The following is a 21,128-nucleotide window of genomic DNA, read 5'->3' on the forward strand; positions in this document are numbered from 1 at the left end:
GGCGAAGTCAGGCCGATGCTGCACGCACCATCCAACCCCTGGAAGCCCCCGCCCGACCAGCGGATCACACTGGCACTTGTATCCTCGGCACGAACCTACAGCTGGTTCAGATAAGCCCCCAAAGTCTGGGTGTCCCTCTCTCTCCGGTGCACGTTGCCACGGGCACACGTCCCGGGTCCCCTTGGGGAAGCTCCGACGAGGACGTACCGCTCACCTCTGTCACCAGGACGCGGGGCGCTTCCTCAGAGGGACCCACTCTTCCCATCTGTCGAAGGGCTCCGAGGCGATGAGCGGGCTCAGGTCTGGCAGACTGCGGGAGATGCCTTCGAAGTGGAGTAACCCTTCCAAAATCATCACGGACGGAGGCCGCAGGGACCTCTGCGTCCTCCATGCACCACCTTCTGGAAGGAGAGAGGGGTTCTTGGGCCAGGTAACTCCCAGCGAGGCGTGGCCATGGGCCACCTGCTGCTGACAATCACTTGAGGAGGGGTCTCTGAGGACCCCGCCCACCTCACACCAGGCGGCACTGCCGTCCCCACCGCGGGTTCCAGGGCACAGTCCATGCACCTGCCCATGAGCCACCGCTTGGCCTTCTAGAAACACCCAACCTACGTAAACCCTTCACTATTCTACTCAGGTTCAAGAGCTTATTAATCTTTAAGAGTTCTTCGTACACCAGACATTACGAACACCTCTACTTTTCTACCCACCTGCAAACACTATCAATGATCTTCACTGAAGAGAACTTTTTTTTTAATTTTTTTAATCTTTATTTATTTTTCAGACAGAGAGAGATAGAGCATGAGCAGGGGACGGGCAGAGAGAGGGAGACACAGAATCCGAAGCAGCCTCCAGGCTCTGAGCTGTCAGCACAGAGCCCAATGTGGGGCTCAAACCCACGAACGGTGAGAACATGACCTGAGCCAAAGTCCGACGCTTAACCGACTGAGCCACCCAGGCGCCCCTGAAGAGAACTCTTTAATCGGGAGGCAACCACTCCAAAATTGATTCACCCTATGACCTTAGGTCTTCTGAAATGTCTCCTCCCCCAAGATCACGAAGATATTCCACTATATTTTCTTCTGTAACTGCACAGTTTTTCAAAAATTTGCAGGGAGTTTAACTCTGTACAGCGTGTGAAGTCAGGATACAACACCCTTCTCCATTTAGCGACTCTATTATGCCAAACCGCCTCTGAAGTCAGAGCGTGTCCTTCCACAGTGGAGGGACCACTCACCAGACAGCAGCCTCCTATATTCGGGCATCCATTTCTGGGTCCCCCCATCCCACATCCCTAGGCCGGTCCCTGGGACCTCATCCTGCTCCACTGGGCTGGTCCCTGGGCCCCCCATACTGCACCCCCAGGCTGGTCCCCAGACTCCCGTCCTGCTCTGCTGGGCTGGCCCCTGGGACCGCCCCCACCCCCGTCCTGCACCCTCAGGCTGGTCCCTGCACCCCCTCTCCTGCTCCGCTGGGCTGGTTATCAGTTCTTGCACCAGAACCATTCTCTCCCTGGTCTGGCTGGGTGTTCTGTGTTTATTGTGGTCTTTTAATACCCCTTAATATGGGGAGGGGATTTTCCTGTTTGATCTTCTCTTACGAGAATTTCTAGGTTATTCATGCATCTTGATTTCTCCAAATGAATCCATTTCTTGAGTTCCCGAAAGAAATCTTGCTGGAATTTTTATTGAAATTACATTGAAATTATCAATTAATTTAGGATAAACTGACATCTTCACAAAGTTAAACTGTTGGATCCATGAGCGTGATGTGTCTTTCCATTAGTCAAAATCTCCCTTGGGGCACCTGCGCGGCTCAGTCAGTTGGGCGTCCGACTGCAGCTCAGGTCGTGATCTCGGGGTTCACGAGTTCGAGCCCCGCGTCCGGCTCTGTGCCGACGGCTCGGAGCCCGGAGCCTGCTTCGGATTCTGTGTCTCCCTCTCTCTCTGCCCTTCCCGCTCTCGTGCGCGCACTCTCTCTCTCTCAAAAATAAATAAACATTAAAAAAAATTAATGAAATAAAAAATGCAAGTAAGTAAGTTCTTTCCAGGACGACGTTTGCTCCCGTGATGTTGGAGCTACTGTTTTGCCCGTACCTAATCGCTGGACGGAGGACCCTACGCCTTCAGGAGGAGTTTCAGCAGCAGCCTTCCGCGTGCTTGTCTGCACCTCCCCGGGAGCCAGGCACTGTCTGGCGCTGTCCTCCCCTCTGACTGTGATTCAGGAGTCACTGGATCTACAGAGATCATTCCAGAAACCCCAGAATGGATCCACCGTAACCCAGAACCTGTGGTTCTGGAAACGCACCTCCAGAGGAGTTGAGAGAAGCTTCAGGAAATAGATAAGGTGAAAGAACTCGCAGCCGCCATCGCCAGGGCAAGTCCTGTGTGCCACTGGCGGGCAGGTGGCTGCACAGGGGCCGGTGTGCACCTGGGGAGCGTGCTTGCTGCACGGGGAAGCAGGTGCCCGAACGCCATCACGTGCGTCGGGCCCCGTGCTGGGTTCCTGCTGGGACCCCCACCGGGCAGGCCAGGAAACTGAGGCTCGGTGGCTTCCCGAGGGCAGACGGCAGGCCGACCCAGGACTAGAAGCACATTCCACATCGCCTCTGCTCCGGGGGGCCCTGCTCCTCCCAGGCGCCTTATCAAAGCGAAATTCAGCCAGGGAAGCAAACACACACCTGTGCCGTTTCGGACCTGTACCTGCACTACATCCACACTCAGGTTCAAGGCCATGACTTCTGTTACCGACAGGGCAGTGAACGAAAGTCTGGCCCAGTGTTTATGGGCTCCGGGCTCAAAACAATTTCATCCTTCTAAATCCCACAATTATCACAACACGAGGGGAGAAAGCCTCGTGGTTTTGGTCTTATTTTGGTTCACATAAAAGTACCAGGTAATTGAGCAGACTGTACAGTGTGGGGACATAAAGATTCACCCAGATATTTTTTTTAACATTTATTTATTTTTGAGAGAAAGAGAGAGAGGGAGAGAATGAGCAGGGGAGGGGCAGAGAGAGGGAGACACAGAATCCGAAGCAGGCTCCAGGCTCTGAGCTGTCGGCACAGAGCCTGACGCGGGGCTCGAACCCATGAACCGTGAGATCATGACCTGAGCTGAAGTTGGACGCTTAACCGACTGAGCCACCCAGGCGCCCCTACACTCAGATATTCTTAGAATCCATTTGGGGGAGCTCAATCACCTGATGCATTGCATGGACACTGCTGACTGAAATGAAGGACAGTTTGATTACTAAATGTAATCACAGCTAGTAAAAGTTTGTTATTTCTTCATAACAATGTACAAGTAGCTAATCTGAGATCATGGAAGCCATCACCTTTCTGGGTGATACTGTGATTTTTGTGGGACTTTCTGTGTGTGTGTGTGTGCTGAAATTTACATGCATATTAAGTGTTTTAAATGCGGGGGGGGGGGCGTCATAACAGCAATAACATGTGCAGAGGTTAAGAAAGGAGACGCACGGAGCCAATCCTGGGGGGCCGTCTGCACAGAGAGAGGACGGTGCTGAGTCTCTGCAGATGTGCAGTTGCAGGGAGAACAGCAATGCTCCAAGCCAGAGAGGGGGATACGCCTCTGCTCCCTCACTGTTAGCACCCCTGGGGGGTGAGGATCCCTTACCGTTGGATGGGTGAATGGGGCAGGAGTCGTGTGGTACTGGGGGACATCTGCAGACACTTCCCAGGCACTCGGTGCCCTCGCCACCTTCACCAGGTTGTGGGGGCAGAACTACCCCAGAAAGTGCGGCTCCTGGCTATGCCCCGGGGCTGCCCTGAGCCTCGCCCCCTCGCCCTCACCCCTCGCCGAGCGGGGTCCGGCATACTTGCCCTGCCTGGCAACAGGTGGCACCGAGGACCCAATCCTGCCCCGGAAGGAACAGGACGGTAAGATGCTGCTGGCAAGGCTGGGTCCAGGTCAAGGCCTTCCCCCTCTACCCTGATCGCACGGGACCTGCAGGCGTCTGACTTTTGGCTCCTACAGGGTGACACAGCCCTGCTTGAGGTTTCCAGTTCAGGACACTGTGACCTGTGCCGGTTCGTGGGTGAACTGCACGGCACTTAGTGTGGAGCATTATTAGGGTAAATGCCCTCATGCTCTCAATTCTGTTTGGGGTTTTGTTTAAGTTTTTCTTCCTTCCTTTCTTTCCTTGTTCCTTCCTTTTTTTCTTTCTTTCTTTCTTTTTTTCTCTCTTTCTTTTTTTCTCTCTTTCGACAGAGAGAGAGAGGGAAGGGGCAGAGAGAGAGGGAGACACAGAATCACAAGCAGGCTCCAGGCTCCGAGCTGTCAGCACAGAGCCCGATGCGGGGCTCGAACCCACGAACCGTGAGATCATGACCTGAGGCGAAGCTGGATGCTTACCCGACTGAGCCTCCCAGGCAACCCCTCAAGCCTGTTTTTAATGGATACGTATTTCCATGGGCAAAACCACAGCCCAACCGGCAATGAAGGCTGAGAGAGGAGCCACACAGGAGTGGACAGTCAGACGAGAGGCCACAGACTGAGAAGGGACACAGGAACTGCGAACTGGCCCCCAGTGCCCACGGGGCATGGACGGGGTGACAGGGGGAGGGCAGACGGCCCCCCAGCACTCTGAGAAGGACTCTAGGAGGGAGACGGGGGTGTCTGCGTGGAGCCCTCTGCCACAGGGCACACGGAGCGGGCGGTCACCGTCTTGCACCACAGAACAAAGGTGGCTCTGACTTCCGGCAGGTGCGCTGCACGCTGGCTGGGAGTGCAGGGGGCACACGGGGCAGGGCGCTGCTCTGCACTCCAGAAGCCGACCTTCCAGCGGAGAGTTTAAGGATAAAAGGGTGGAGGCACTGACCACGGGGGATGTAGGAGCTCGAACCTCCAGGTCTGTGGGGGACGGAATTAAAAGTTAGTTTGCGGGGGGCACCTGGGGAGCCCCGTCGGTTAAGTATGAGACTTCAGCTCAGGTCACGATCTTGAGGTTTGTGAGTTCAAGACCCACATTGGACTCTCTGTCGTCAGCACAGAGCCTGCTTCCGATTCCGTGTCTCCCTCTCTCTCTCTGCCCCTCCCCCACTTGCACAAACGTTTTCTCTCTCTCTCAAAAAAAAATAAAATAAAAAATAAAATAAAATAAAATAAAATAATAAAAATAAATAGGGGCACCTGGGGGGCCCAGTCGGTTAAGTATCCGACTTCGGCCCAGGTCATGATCTCACAGTTCGTGAATTCGAGCCCCTTGTCGGGCTCTGTGCTGACAGCTCAGAGCCTGCTTGGGATTCTCTGCCTCCCTCTCTCTGCACCTCCCCAACTCATGCACACACTCTCTCTCGCGAAAATAAATAAGCATTTTTTTAAGTTGATTTATGGGACAAAGTGGCATCCAGCAGACCTGTATGGAAGGATGAAGATTTAGGCAGAAGGAAGAGAGGCATTCCAGAAGACACAACATAAGTAAAGACTGAGTGGAAAAAAGAAACAGGTCTGGTGGGCGAAGATGAATGCCAAACTCACAGGGTTGGGGGTGGGGGCAGGAGGAGGAAGGAATGAGGGAGGGAGGAGGCTGGGGGAGGGGAGAGGCTGGGGAAGATGAGGGGAGGGAGAAGGCTGGAAAAGGGGATTGGGAGGGGAGAGGGTGGGGTGGGAGAAGGGAGGGAGGAGGCTGGGGGAGGGGAGAGGCTGGGGGAGGGGAGGGGCGGGGGCCTCTGGCAACAAGGGTGAAGAAATCATGGCAGAGAAGCACCAGCAGGAAGGTGCAGTCGGGCATAGAGATGGGTCGCCGACATCAGAAAGCGTGAGTTGGGGTCCCGGACAAGTCCCTGACTCTTTCAAGGCCTGGGTGTCCTCAGCAGAGGAGGGCAGCCAGCTGCTCACACCCTCAGCGGAGAGGCCTCTGGAGTGACACGGGAGTGGGGGGAGGGGCAGGGCGGCTATGGAGAGGGTGAGGCAGGGCCCCCCAGGACCTCGGGCCCACAGAGCCACAGGCCATCAGCCCAGAGTCTGTTTGGTGGCCTGGAAATGCAGAGGGGTGCAGAAGACATGGAGAATGTCCATGTTGCTCTAACATTTTACCCCGAGGATGCAGGGCTTTCTGGAAAGAGACGCCCGCTAAGATCTTGAGGCCTGAAATTACAGGATCAGGAAGCAGAAGAATCAGAAAACTATAAACGTATGATCCGCAGTGATCTGCGAGCTCATCATCCCGGATCCCACCGCGTCACACTCACACGGGCTGGCCCTCAACCCTGGGTTTGTCTTCAGCCCCGTCATCGAGATGATGGCCCTGCTCCTCACAGCCCCTTGATATGCCCGTCCTGGCTCTTTGCAACTGTGCCCTTTCCTTGTGTCCAAGCCCGTGAATGCTGAGGCCACCTGCCAGCCCCTGCCTCGTGAGTGTGGCCGTGAAAGTTGTCCTTCTTTTCAGGAACTGCCTGCCCAAATTCCGGCGCTGGCTGCCACTGGGTCTGTCCACAGACAGACACGTCCCGTGGACCCCGTGACTCACCACCTCCACCCTGACGCCAGACCCCACAGCCCCAGCAGAATGACAACGAAGTAAGTCTCCGTTTACAGAACCAATCACCCAACAGGTATTTATGGGCACTGTCGTAGGTATAAAGACGTTTTTCTGGGTGCCTCTAACATAGTTAGAAAAATGAGAAAACCACATCTCCAGTAAATAACACACAGAGACACCACATGCCTTCAGAGGAAGGAGAGAAAGACTGCACGAAAAAGTCTGAGCTTGAAGTGAAGAATGGGACGGGTTTGGGAGAGGTGGAGAAGAGTTTCTGGCAAGAAAACGTCCCGTTTGCACGCATGCCGTCCTCACAAAGTCTGCCCTTGGTGCTGAACCTTAGGGCCTCTGTGTCCTCGCCTTTAAGATCGGGCTAGCACCAGATCTCACTCAAGCATTCTATGATGGTGATTACCTCTTGATTTTCAAGTAAAATTTCTGGGAGTAGCAGGAAAAACGAATCTAGACAGCTGTCCATTTCGGTTTTCCTTTACAAGTTGCAACTGTGTTTATTTTTCTCATCTTGGTAAGGAAAGCCCTCGGTCTGTGTTTGCGGACCCTCCCTCGTACTCAAATCTGGTTTTACATTTCATAAGGGAGGGACAGGCACTCCCTGTGTGCCTGCGACCCGAAAAAGGCTGAAAGCCACCCGGATTGTTTCTGTCGTGGAACCCCGTGGGCACTCACAGCCCCTGGAGACGCGTCTGCTATTCAGGGAGTGTTCCCAGGTCTGGAAGCCATGGTCGGCACTGACTTGTCGGACAGGAGGATGGTCGGGGAAAGAAAGGTACAGGGAACAGGGGCACAGGCCCTGGGGTGGGGAGGGGGTGTCTGAGATGCTAAATAGCCCTCCCTGCTCCGTCTTTTCCCGCTGCCCTAGCCCTCAGTCTTCAACCGAAGACGCGGGAAGGCCGTTAGTAAGTGTCCCAAACACATCCGAGATCTAAGGTCTTTATGTAGTGTGACCGGGACAGGTGAGGATTCAAGCAGTAGGTTCGGGCTCAGTCCAGGCAGGTGAGGGATTGGAATTCGTGAGGCCCCCTGGCAGGTATCAGGGCGCGCTTGTAAAGAGATAATTCAGGCACTGACGAATGGAAGTTCAAAGCCAGTGACACATAGAGAAATCTGAGATACGGAGTTCAAAGTCGACGGCAGCAAGAACAAATTGCCACCGCGTCTAGAGCTGTGAATGTGGGCTCCTTGCAAGGCTCCGCCCGCACCTCGGGTTGGGGCGGGGCTGAGCTGGAGGTGCGGGCGCGGCTTTGAAGTCCCCCCGGATGACGGCGAGGGCAAGGACCCGGCGGGCGGGGCGAGGGAGGGGACAGCATCAAAGAGCACCGTTTGCTCAGGGTTGGGCCTATCTCCAGTTACAGCCGCATAATCCACGGTGTTCACCACTGTTTGCTTAGGTTTAACGCGGAGTTAGAATTCTGGTTTTGCTTCTCACTTAGGAAAAAAACAGCTTTGTGCAGAGAGGTTACTAAGTAAGACTTTTGAGAACTCTGTTCGCCCTCATAGGGTGACTTTTGGCTTGTAACCTGATCCCTGGCAGGTTACTGTTGGTGTATAGAATTTCCAGGAGACTGGAAGACATTCGGAAGACATTCTTACTGAATACTGGCCTGCCCTGGTAACCACCCAGGCACGTCTACCTGCCAAGCTCCAGGCCGAGAGCTTGGGGTCCTGGGACCGAGAAAGGTTTTGTAGAGACCGCCTTGCCTTCTCCACCGTCGAGGATTTAGGACGTAATTAAAGCGCATGGAGAATTCGGCCCATCAAGCTTTCAGACTGTTTTCTAGTTGACTGAATGCCGTCAGCCCAACAAAAGCCAACGGCTCTGAACTACAACTCTGAGATCAAACATCGCGGGTTCGGGCCCCAGGAAGAAGCAGCACGACGCTGCAGGGGGGGCTGGAGAGCAGTTTTCCCGGAGAGGCAGTGTGGACGCGCGGTCCACGGTGGGAGAGGTGGGTCCCGCATAGACGTCTGGGGCCCTCCTGAACACAGGGCACCTGACGCACGGGCATGTGTTCAACGCACCTGGGACAAAGCGTGTTCACACACGCCCCGCGGTGCAGAGACCTCTCCTAGGTCAAGGTCACGGCCGGATTTGCACATGAGCCTGCGGCCAAGTTCAAGCATTGTGGCCTGAGCTGTTCTTCTTCAGATCCAAACCCCCGGACTCACGTCAGACTGCAGCACTTGGAGAAGGATGGGCCGCCGTCCCCAGAAGTGGCAGGCTGTGTCACACGAGGGGCCTCGCTTCCTGCCTTACTTCTCTCCTAATAAACCACACATTTACGTGAAGGAAAAGTCGAGACACTCTAGTGTGTGACACACACGACACATCCTCTCCACAAGTGTCTGCTGAGCACGTCCTAGTCCATCCACCGCTGGGTCAGAAAATGAGAGGGAACCAGAACAAATCACAGAAACTGCTCCTGTCCCCAGACACTCTGCATGTCGCATTGAGAAGCAAGGCATTCCCACAAGGAAACCTAAGCAAGTGCCCAAATGGCTTGAAACTGGGAACACACAGTGCTATGAGGGTCCAGACAAGGGGGAATCAACACTGGCTGCAGGGACGAGACCTCCCGGAAGCAGGTCCTGGGAGGCTCCTGGGTGACCCAACAGATACAGCAGGTGGCAGTGACGTGGGGTAGGTGGAGAAGGTAATCCAAAACAGGAAAACAGCCAGGGGCGCCTGGGTGGCTCCGCGGGTTGAGCGTCTGACTTTGGCCCAGGTCACGATCTCACAGTTCGTGAGTTCGAGCCCCGTGTCAGGCTCTGTATAGACAGCTTGGAGCCCGTTAGGATCCTTTCTCCCTCTCCCTCTCTGCCCCTCCCCTCTTCTCTCTCTCAAAAATAAGTAAACATTAAAATAAATAAAATAAATACAACAAAGCAGGAAAACATCTACAGCCAGGGTGGGAGAGGACGTGTGGGGAGATGCAGGGCTGCAGGGCCACCGGGCGGGAGAAGCAGCGGCCCTGCGCCGCGTCCCCATGATTCCCACACCAACGCTCTCCGACTGCAGATGAACAGGAAAGGACAGCACGTCACATCCTTGGCTTCATCAGAGCTCGGACAATCCACTCTCAGTGGCCACTGGCCGGGTGTTGAGGCGTTGGGCACAAATGGGTACCACCGGAGACGGGAGCGCATCCAGGGGGCACCCCGCCCTGGGAAGCAGGGTGTTACCTGGGGACATGGGAGAGCTCGACGGGGTGTAGGGGGAGGGCGGCACAGGGAGGTGAACCGCGCAGGTGCGGGGAGGGGGGGGGGGGGAACACATGCAAAGATTCTCCCAAGTTTTGTTCCGACCACTGCTGAGGGACAAGCCCAACATGCCCCTGCTGCGTCCTTCCGTCCCAGGACAGGGTCGGGATTGTACCAGAATGCACCAATCACGGCAACAGCCGTCCTAGTCCCGCATACGAACAGACAAGACCGATGCTGCATCGACACCCGCAAACCGGCACCCGCCGCACACCCGCCTCAGCAGAGCAGCGCCGCCCTGCTGGCTGTGCCGGCCACAGACACTGGATCCTCCTCCGCATCCGGCTCTCTCGTGCCCAACCCCCATTCCGCCGGCAAAACGTGCGGCGCCATCCGCAGGGCACGGCGGCCACAGTGCTGTGCGGCCCGTCACGGCCACGCCCCCGGCCTCGGCCACACCCTAGGCCACGCCCACGGCCTCGGCCACGCCCACTGGTCCCCCTGCGCTTCTGCCCGGGCCCCGCCATCTTGTTTCGAACAGAAGGCGCGTTACAGAAAAGAAAAAAGCGCCGGTGTCGGCGGGGACGCAGAGCCGCCGGAACGCTGCGCCACCGGTGGGCCGCCAGGTGGTGGTGCCGGTGCGGTGGGAGCCGCGGACGGCCCCGCACGGGGCTAAACGCAGAACTGCGTCCCACGCGGGAGTCCACGGAGCGGGCAGGGCTCCGACACGTGCTTCCCACGCTCACCGCGGCACCGCTCCTGGCGGCCAGGAGGTGGAAAGAAGGCAGAGGGCCATCCGCGGGTGAACCGACAAACAAACGCGGTTGTTGAAACACATGTTGTTTATCTGTGGAGCGGAATATTGTTCAGGCTTAAAGAGGAAGGACATCCTGACACCTGACATCCTGACGTTGGTTGCGACGTGGACCGGCCTTGAGGACACTGCGTTCAGTGAGATAAGACCAACCTGGAGGAGGACAGTGTGCTCAGTGAGATAAGGCGGTCACGAAGGGGCAAGCGCCGTGTGACTCCACGTGTACGAGGTCCCTGGATACGTCACATCCACAGAGACAGTAGAGGCTGGGTGCTGGGCGCTGGGCGCTGGGCGCTGGGGGAGGGGAAGTAGGGGGTTAACGGGGACAGATGGAGAGGGCTGAGGAGATGGAGAGGGTCCTGGCCATGGTGGCGGTGATGGTGGCACAAAGGGAATGTGCTCCGTGCCAGGGTTCACTTAAAGACGATTAAACGGGGAAAGGTTGTCTGACTCGTATTTTACCACAATCGGAAAAAGAGAAGCCAGAGCACTGGTTTCCAGACGTGGATCGGACCCGCCGCTCCTGCGCTTGCAACCCCGCGGTGGCCCCCGTCTGGTCTCCGAGACGCTCTCCCCTGCGTGCCCGTGGCCGCCGTCCCCTGGCACAGGCTGCCTGTGGTCCCTTCTCTGCACACCCCACCCCCGCGACTGGCACGACCCTCTGTGGCCTCGTTCCCCCCGCACTTACCACCATCTGACACAGCAGGGACTACTTACCGGCTTATTTATTCTCTCTCTCTCCTGAAATAAGAATATAAGTTTTTTAGGGACAGATTTCTCCTCTTTTACCCTAAATATCCAGGACCGTGCCTGGCACACAGCAGGCACAGTTAGGTCAATTCCTAACTCTTACATCTGTTGAGCAAGTGAGCGAATGAATGAATGAATGAATGAATGAATGTGTCACGTTTAATTATGTCAGAGACAGAAAGAGTGTTTTCTTTAAAATATTAGCTTTTGGGGGACCTGGGTGGCTCAGTCGGTTAAGCATCCAACTTCAGCTCAGGTCACGATCTCGTGGTTCATGAGTTACAGCCCTACACTGGGCTCTGCCATCAGCACAGAGCCTGCTTCGGATCCTCTGTCCCCCTCTCCTGCCCCTTCCCCACTTGCACTGTCCCAAAAGATAAATACTAAAAAGTAAATAAAATACTAGATTTTTCTAAAATTGATTCCTTATATATCGTTTTCCTTTGTCTGAAGGTAATGCTGTTAAAAAGAAATCCCTATGGCCAATGTGTACGTAAAGCACAAAAACATAAAGAATTAGGCAGAAAGTGGCTTTACGACAACGTCATCCTATCATTGACATTTACCACACACATCTCCATCGCCACGACTGTATCACAAACGCATACACGTGCGTGTGTTAAAGAGGCTTTGACAAATGTCACATCAAGAAGTAGTTGTAAGAACAACATCTTCACTTGACGTTCCCCTGTAGGTTATTTCTGTGATAAAGTTTCCAACTCTGGCTTCCTCCACAAGCCGCAAGGAAGAAATGCACATTTGAAGCTCCACACACGAGTGAAAACCCCTCTTGAGAAGCCGATAACATTCAAACAAATAGCTGGATGTTTTGGAAGAGAAGAGCATTCTTTACCGGGCAGCATTTTCTCCTAAACCTCAGCTGTCAACACGGGCGACGACCCCACCTATCAGATGTCATGGGGTACCTGAGTCCCCTGGCCCGCCGGCCACTTAAAATACTTGATTTCCTTTTGCTCAGAACAAGTTCCAATTATCTCCCTGCAAACCAAGGCTGTTGTCTTCCTGGCGTTAACTGTCTGAACTGGCGCAGCGGCGGCCGGGGCGGCCTCGGTCACTGGCGGCTGTCAAAGGCCGCTCGGTTTTTACAGATCACACAGGACAGACACAGCTTCACACAGACAACAGGGGAAAGACCGTAGCTTCAGGGAGCACTGCGTGTTGCAAAAAATACAAAAGACTAGTGCTGTTGTGCCCAGAAGGGGATCATTTCTGGATATTCTGCCTTCCCACGCTTTGTTCTAAAGTGATGGGGAACAGGGGTACCTGGGTGGCTCAGTCAGTCGAGCGTACGACTTTGGCTCGGGTCACCATCTCACGGTTCACAAGTTCGAGCCCTGTGTCAGGCTCTGTGCTGACAACTCAGAGCCTGGAGCCTGCTTTGGATTCTGTGTGTCCCCCTCTCTCTGCCCCTCCCCCACTCGTTTTCTCTCTCTCTCTCTCTCTCTCTCCCCCCCCCCACCCTCTCTCTCTCAAAAATAAACACTGAAAAAAAATTTTAAAACTCAAGTGATGGGGAATAAAACACCAGCTGGCTAATTGTCAGGAGCACCAGGAAGGTCCGGGCAAACAAAGTAAATTTGGAAACAGAGAAAATGAGGCAGGTTCTAATGGCTCACGATCAATGCAGATCTGTTGTGCTAATAAATGGTTCCTGTGCGGTAAACTGGAAGCAACAGCAGAACGCTTCCTGCCAAATCCTCTAGAAAACACATTTCTCTCCAATTCTTCTCAAGGCAGAAAAGCTCTCATTGCCTGTATAACCTGATTATGTGAGAACACATGGGCAGCCACCATTGGCTGGCGCCTCGGTCCCCCAGCCTGGAGACACTGGAGGGAAGAGGGAAGGAGAGGCAGGGTTTCCTCCCTGAGGTCAGTCCCGGGGACTAAGACGCGTGTCGTCCGTGACTCACGATGGAGTTTAGCATCACCGCCACCCCCGCCGAGAGAAGGCCGTCTCTTTGTTGACAGAGATACTTCCTCTTTTGCCGTCTACCCAAAGTGTGTTTACTTGGGGGAAATGCAGGAGCTAGAATACTCTGTAAGAACACTCGGATTTTTAGAATGAATTCTCGTTTGCCCTGTGTGTCTGCCCTCCCCATCTGTGGCCTTGGCTAAGTCGTCCTGACCCTGCCTGGTCCTGTCAGCCGGGCTCACGCACCCGACCACCCTCTTCTCCATCACGCCACCTGTGTTATTGGAGCGGCAGCACAAGATTTACCACCAGATGAAAGCTTTTGGTAATTCACTAGCACAATCTGTATCTGTGCTGATTAAATGCGGACCGAGGGAAAGAAAGTTCTGAGCCCGTCAGAAATCCACTAGCTGTGTAACGCATTATCACGACAAACTTCTAGCCAAAAAGTCTGAGCAGATGAACAGAGTGATCGCTTCTCCTCCTCTGTACCGTTCCGGCAAATATCTGCAGGCATAATGCTCTATTCCCCAGAGCTGCTTCCCCGCGGCTAACGTGTCAGTACAAAGCCTTGACTCCGGTTCCCCATTGGAACGAGTGTTTTTCAAGATTTTTGTCACATCATTAATAACTTCACTCAAAGATCACACATCTTTACTTCAAATAACGCATTCAACCATGTAGTTAGCGTCTTGCTGACCTCACTTACAAACCACCTTTGACGGTTCGGTAACAGTATGACTAATTGCTTATCTCGTGTCTTTACTTACAAACTACTTCATAGATGTTGTTAATTATCTCTCCACGGCTGCACAAGTGAGGAATATAAAAAGATGAATTTTTGTCTTTGAAATCATTTCATAAAAATACATGTGTCTAAGTGCATGCACGTAGACAAAGACATTTTGCAGATGAGTTAACTGCAAAACAAGATGATTAGTTCTAAACTTCTGTGCAAGAGTCCTAAGTGAGAAAATCGATACCGTTATCTCAAGGCAGTGCTTTCACATCTAAAGGTCAGATTGTTTGGTTATTTCAGTTAAGTTTATAAACACAAAAGAGAAGCGCACAATTATCTGATCAGCTCTGCCAGGATGTTCCCACTCCTCAAGCGCAAGATGCCGCGTACGGTGCCTTGAAAACTCTTCATATGTTCCAGCCTGGGAGGGCTGGGATCCTTGAAGTGGCCAGGGCCTCGGGAACGCCAGTCCCACTGATGGCGAAGCAGAGGAACTCAGCCACAAATACAGATTCTTCTTTTCTGTCACACATTCTCTGGCGTTAAACCATCAACCAATGGCTCCCAAGCACTTCTTACAAACCTAGCGTCTGACCAGCTCATCATGCTTTTAAGCTCAGAAAAGTCAGCCCGTCTCAGTATCATGTTAATGGTGGGTGGGGATCAGCCCTTGGATTTGGTCACTTCTACCAAGTGACCTCACAAACATCATTTGGAAAGCGATAAAGGTGGTGTTTGGTGCAGCTCATGGGCGTCAGCATGGCCTGACCAGGATGCACAGCAAAGACCATGCAAAACAGATGGAATTCAAAAAGAAAGAAAAACAAAAGAGCAAACTGGAATCTGCAATAAATGAGCTCAGACCAAGTACGCCAGCTTACACCAAGCTATTTCACCTTGAAAGTCCACCAAAGAGTTTCAATGCGTTAGCCTGCTTTCAGGATCTTGGTTTCAGAGTTTTATAAATCTTATATAAAGTATTTAGTTTCAAAGAAAAAAATACCACTGAATATGTACATTTATGTTTGTCAAATGTTGGCTTGTTATTTTGGGGAAGAGTCTGAATAAGTTCATTTTTAAAAACTACACTGGGGGCGCCTGGGTGGCGCAGTCGGTTAAGCGTCCGACTTCAGCCAGGTCATGATCTCACGGTCCGCGAGTTCGAGCCCCGCGTCTCCCTCTCTCTGCCCCTCCCCTGTTCATGCTCTGTCTCTCTCTGTCCCAAAAATAAATAAACGTTGAAAAAAAAAAAAACTACACTGGTAGAAATATAATTTTGGTTCAATTAGATTTTCCTGAATGTGAGCTACCTTTGATTCACGCCCCCCACCCCCCCACCCCCCCGTATTATCTTCACCCGGGGAAGGAGGTGGCCGCAGATATGGAGGGAGAGAAAGAACACATGTGACAGCCTTGAAACTCAAAGCTTTATTTATCTCAAGAACAATAAAGCCAGAGTTCTTTCATTGTCCAGAAATTATTTCAATGTTTTAAAAAAAATTACTGGAAGTACAGAAAGCTCATCTTTATAAAAATTATTATACCTTTAGTTTGCTTCCTGTGAAAAGGTCAGAGGGCCTAGATCCAATTAATGGTAAAAATCTACTGCAGTCCATGACATAATTTAGTAGTGACTACATTTTATTATTCCTACCGTCTCTGAGACAAAAGCTACCACCGTGTTATAAGCCCGTTCAGAAAGAGACCCGTTGTATGGACTAAATCTCCAAATATATTGAAAACAAAAAACCAAAAACTCGGCCGTTTCTCTTCGAAGGGAATCGTGCTGTGGCAAATAAATGCAGCCGCCTTGTGTACAAGACGCGGGTCACAGCAGCCTCGCCTCCAAGTTCCTACTGTAAATTAGTCATTAAAGCGAGCACTTCGTACCCGGGGGAGAAAGAGAAGGGCACAGGGAAAATACCTTGCGAGGGTGGCTCGCGTGTCTGCTGTCTGTGGCTCAGGAGTTGAAGTGGGCTCCCCGCAGGGAACGGCTGGAATCCTCTGAGCGCCGGGAGGCTGGGGGAGCCGGGGTCCCTGGTGGTGGAACGGAGGGGCCGCGTGGCTCAGGGACAGTCCTCAGCCCTGCGGCCCCTCCCGGCTCACAGAGGAAGCAGGTGGAAGAGGAAGTGCCACCCCAGAAGGTGCGTTGGGCTCTGAGGGAGACGGAGGACACTTGCCACCAACCGGCTGGTGCAGGCTGTCCCCGGGGTGGGGGGGGGGGGACACTGCACGAACCCGCCCCCCTGGGCTGGCTGCGCATGATGCGGTCACACATGCACCAGAGATCCAGGCAGACAGAAGTCTGCTCTGCCGGCCAGGGTGAGACCCTGCAGGATGGCAGGGAAGACGCCCTCGGTGGCCACGGGCTCACCCCTTTCCCACGGCCAAGTGCACCACACAGATGCCTATAAGTGGATGACGAAGGGGAGGCGTCTGGGACCAGGGGCCTCCAGGGTTCTTTGTGCAGCACCCTCAGCAAAGGGGACGCGTCTAACGTGGTGTCACCAACGTGGCCCGTGTCATACCTCACAGCCCCATCACCATCATGCCCCACGTCCCCGTCGCCGGCGTGGCCCGGGGCAGGCCCCACGTCCCCGTCGCCGGCGTGGCCCGGGGCAGGCCCCACGGCTCCACAGGTGCCGGCATGACGCAAGTCCACAGCCAGCCCTCCCGCACGACCCCGGTCGCTCTGGCCGCGCATCGCCCTGCACGGCTCATCCTGGCCTCATCTTCCTAGAAGGCTGGTGACCGTCTGCTGAGAAGCCCCCGCGTCCCCGTGTGCCACGTTCCCCGCAGTCTCCGGGTGGTGTGGACAGTAGACGAGACGCACCAGACCAAAGTCTGCAGACTCTGTCGTCCTGAGAGTCACAGGACCACGTGTGTGCAGTAATACATCTCTCGAGAGCCGTCCCCAGCACCCGAATTCAGTGGTCAGGCCCAGAGCAAGGCAGGGGGACAGGTCAGCACAGGGGACCGACCAGCACGTGCAACGGTGCCCCTGCGCATCTCTCCCTGCACGTGTAAGAAAAAACCCCCCGAGAGCACGGTAAACATACGAGGAACGAATTCCATGGCGACGTGGGCTGTTCTTTCTTCTCTGCGTTTCCCCTGCACGTAATTGAGAAACAGTCAGCCCTCCTTGACATCAGTCATCGCCGCCCGCCCCCCAGAGCCGGGACGAGCCATTCGGCTCCCACTGTCAGAAGCTTTACAAACCCACACCCGTGTCCTAGGAGGCCTGAGAAAAGGATAAAGCAGAAAAGAAGTGGAGCCCCGACTGGGATTCCCGTTCCGGAAGCTGCTTTCACTGTGACAGGTGGGGAGTGAGTGCCTCTTTCATGGTGACTTGTTTTTTGTCCCAGTTACCAGCCTGTCACCTGCTTGCGGTCGAAGGGAACTGACGTTAAAGAGGAACGGCTCCGGGTTCTTCACATATCTTATCACAGGTGTGAACTAAGGGACAAGGGAATGCCCGAGGTCACCGAGCTGGCGGGCACACAGCCTGGTGACAGTCTCCAGGGTAGGGATTATGCAGTGCAAGATGCAGCCCAGCACAAACACGGAGTACGCTCGCCCACTACTTGAATGACTGAGTCAGGAAACGTCATTCCCTTCCCATCGTCTGAGAGCTGCAGGCCTCTACTCCACGGCGACTGGGGACAGAGAGGCACCAGATACCGTGCTCTAAGGATTTTTCATGGTAAAGACATGGCCTCCGTGTGAACATAATAAACATAGACGTTTACGTACCGTTCCCATCATGGAAACCCAACGCCATTGTATCTGGGTATGTTTTTCAGTGGTTGGCTACAGTTTAAAAAATTATTAATAGTAATCCTCCCTCAGGGGCGCCTGGGTGGCTCAGTCAGTTAAGTGTCCAACTTTGGCTCAGGTCATGATCTCACGGTTCATAGGTTCAAGCCCTGGTTCGTGGGTTCGAGCCCCGCGTCGGGCTGTGTGCTGACAGCTCGAGCCTAGAGCCTGCTTCGGATTCTGTGTCTCCCTCTCTCTCCACCCTTTCCCTGCTCACGCTCTGTCTCTCAAAAATAAACAAACATTAAAAAAGTTAACAGTACTCCTCCCCTTAACTGACTGTGGAACGAGGAGATGTGGATGCGGGACGGCCAGCGGGGGCACGAGTGGAGACGGGAACAAATACAGACTCCGAATGACTCCCGGGAGGGCTCTGTCCACATGCCTGCCCGCTCCCCATGTGCTCAGGGAAGGGAGGAACCGGCGGGACCGTCATGTGCTCATCCCCACCCCTGCTCCACGTCCAAGACACCCCACACTCTGGCAAGTCCACTTCCAGAGTCTCTGGGGTCTGTCCCGTCCTGGGTCCCTGCTGCCCCCTAACGCAGCCATTCAACATCTCACGAAGGATTTCATCTCTCCTTACTTAGAACTGACCACCGGGGCACCTGGGCGGCTCCGTCGGCTAAGCGTCCGACTCTGGCTCAGGTCATGATCCCACGGTTTCTGAGTTCGAGCCCCACGTCGGGCGGTGTGCTGACAGCTGGGAGCCTGGAGCCTGCTTCCGATTCTGTCTCCCCCTCTCTCTGCCACTCCCCTGCTCGTGCTGTCTGTCTCTCTGTCAAAAATAAATAAACATTAGAACTGACCACCGTGTCGCCGCTGTCTGGTACAATGCCTGGCACACAGTAGGTGTTCATTAAGTACCCTCCAAATAAATGGCTAAGAGAAGGGAGTTATCTCCCAACTCCCGCTTCCCTCAGTCATTCCGTCCTGCGTGCCGCGAGAGTCATCTTTCGAAAGCACTCATCTGCTGTAAGAACTGAGGGGTGAGAAATATTCTCCTGTGAGAAAGAATAGGCACTTCTTAATCTCAAAATATATGTTCAGCAGGAGGACTATTTTTGTAAAAATAAAGGATAACCCGACAGAATGCACAATAGAACTGTAATTTTGACAACGGAATTCACCCCGTTCTTTTGAAGCGTCGGCAGTATATATTACTCTGCATTAGCTACAATGATAAATAGTGTTTTCAAGATTCAAACACATCAATTACGGCGTTCCTGGGTATTCAGACGTCTTTTCCTGTTCCATTTTGTACACAGATCCTCTCAGACTTCAAATCAACGCTTCAAAAATATTTATTCGTTAATTGTAAACCCACAGTGGCCGTTCTTAGCTTTAATATTCTTGCGAAAACCAGGAAAACCAAATTTGCCTTGAGCAAAATGTATTCATCATACTAAACGACGTATGGTTTTGTTATCTGTCCAGATAAAAAGAATACTGCTAAGGTTAGAGGTAAAAGTAAATCTTAAAACATGTTTTCCAAACCAGTTTGTCACCGAGGGCTAAAACTCCAATCTTTTGTGCCAAACGTTATTCTGTGCATCCATTCCTCTAGTAAAAATAAGTCACTAACATTTTAGTATAATTTACCCTTAATAAATCACTTTTCTACAAGTAGAACGGGAGAACAGAACAGAAAAATGGGAAGGCGGTGGTGCAAAAGCATCAAAATTTTGCTTCGCGCAAGCCTCGTGTAGGGACACTCTCTCCCCACCTCTCCTGAAAATCGAGATTTGGGAAGAAAGAGTTTTCCTACTCTAACAGACGAGAATGGAGACTGGGGGGAAAAAAATCTTAAATACAGTCTTTGAATCTCTTACCCAGCACTGGGAACACTCTCCAAAATCTAGTGAACCTAGAATACCAGCAGCCCTAATTCCTGAATTCCATTTTTAAAATAATAAATTAACGTTTCAAGAACCTGCAACACGGCGCCACCTGGTGCCGGCAGAGGGAAAGGAGGTTCCAGCCAAGGGACCGTCTGGTGCCCTTTGTCAGCTCCAGTGAGGGAAACGGAAAAACACAACAGTTGTCCGTCATCACGCTAAGTCCCAGCGTGCTACTAAAAACAAATATCGTGTGAAAATAAACTTGGAAATTATTCATAGCTTATCCCCAATGATCTTATTTTGAGGGGGAATACATCACATTCTGCTGATATCGACACTGAGTTCTTGCAACGTGGCCACTCGGCCAAGTCTTTCCATGTCAATATATTTTTAAATCAGAAGAGCGTTTTCCAAGTGCACATGCGAGCGACATTTCTTGGTCGTGGAAAGTCGCCCCAAGAACGGGAGCTTCCTCACTGAAATACTGTTCCTGAGGGAGCGGGGTCCCCCTCCTGGAGGGTAAATTGAGAACCCCAGATCCAAAATTGACTTGGAAATTCAAAATAATCAGGGAAATAAAAGTGCACAGAACTCGGTCGAGTACCTCTCCTCCCCAGGACACCAGCACCGTCTCAGAACCGCGTCCACACGGAAATGGGCGTGACGGAAAGTCCCCTCCCGAGGAGCCCTTGGACGCCGAGTCCCTGGCGGCGGAGGGGGAGGCCGCACCGGCAGGCGGGCGGGCACCGCACGGCGGGCGCAGGTGATTCGTCCCGCCACTTTCAACCTGAAAACGGTGGGCCCAGGAAGTCTTACTGGTTCCAGGTAAAAACAACACCTGACGATGTCGAGCGAAACGGCGAGCACCAGCAGCATCACCCAGGCGCGGGGAACTGTGCCACCGAGGACGGAGCCCCCACCCCCCCGGGGAGAGACTAAAGGTGTCAAAGGCATTCACGGACCCCGTGTCCTACTGCGAGGAGCACGCCAGGAGCGACCCCGTGCTGACCCGGACGCCAACCTCAAAGACCCTTTCGAGGATAAGAAAACTTGCATCATCTTACAGAGGACCACGGAGACAGTCCCTCGCCTGACCTCCACGAAGCCAGTCACGGGCAGTTCCTTGGAGGACATTTACCTTCAGCCTCTTGGTAACCACCGCTAGCGACCACAGTACCCTAGCCTGGAATGACTCCCTCCGACTCTTGATGTCCCAAGCTGCCCTTTCTCCAAAACACCTCTTTTGACCTAATACAGAATAATGATCTTTTCCACGTGATGACCATGGCGTCCTATTGGCTTACTGCTTTAGACAGGTCGGCTTGAGCCATTTTAGAAAACATGATCATGTACTCTTAAATATATGAATAACCCGGTCCTATCAAGACCTAAACTACCTAAGTACCCGTCTGGGTGAAAATGCCAAGAACAACTTACTGAAACCTTTATGTCACGGTATGTTTTTGATAGGGTTGTGTCAACCTGTGCAGCGTAGACGGGTGAGGGGCGTCT

The 21,128-nt window shown here is 53.3% G+C and overlaps 1 pseudogene; it reads left to right on the top strand.

Moving 5' to 3' along the window:
• Positions 1-20,322: 20,322 nt before the first annotated feature.
• On the top strand, positions 20,323-20,781 carry LOC122488374 (annotated as a pseudogene).
• Positions 20,782-21,128: the final 347 nt, after the last annotated feature.

This window comes from Prionailurus bengalensis, chromosome A2, assembly GCF_016509475.1.
Source record: "Prionailurus bengalensis isolate Pbe53 chromosome A2, Fcat_Pben_1.1_paternal_pri, whole genome shotgun sequence".
NCBI classification, from domain to species: Eukaryota; Metazoa; Chordata; class Mammalia; order Carnivora; family Felidae; genus Prionailurus; species Prionailurus bengalensis.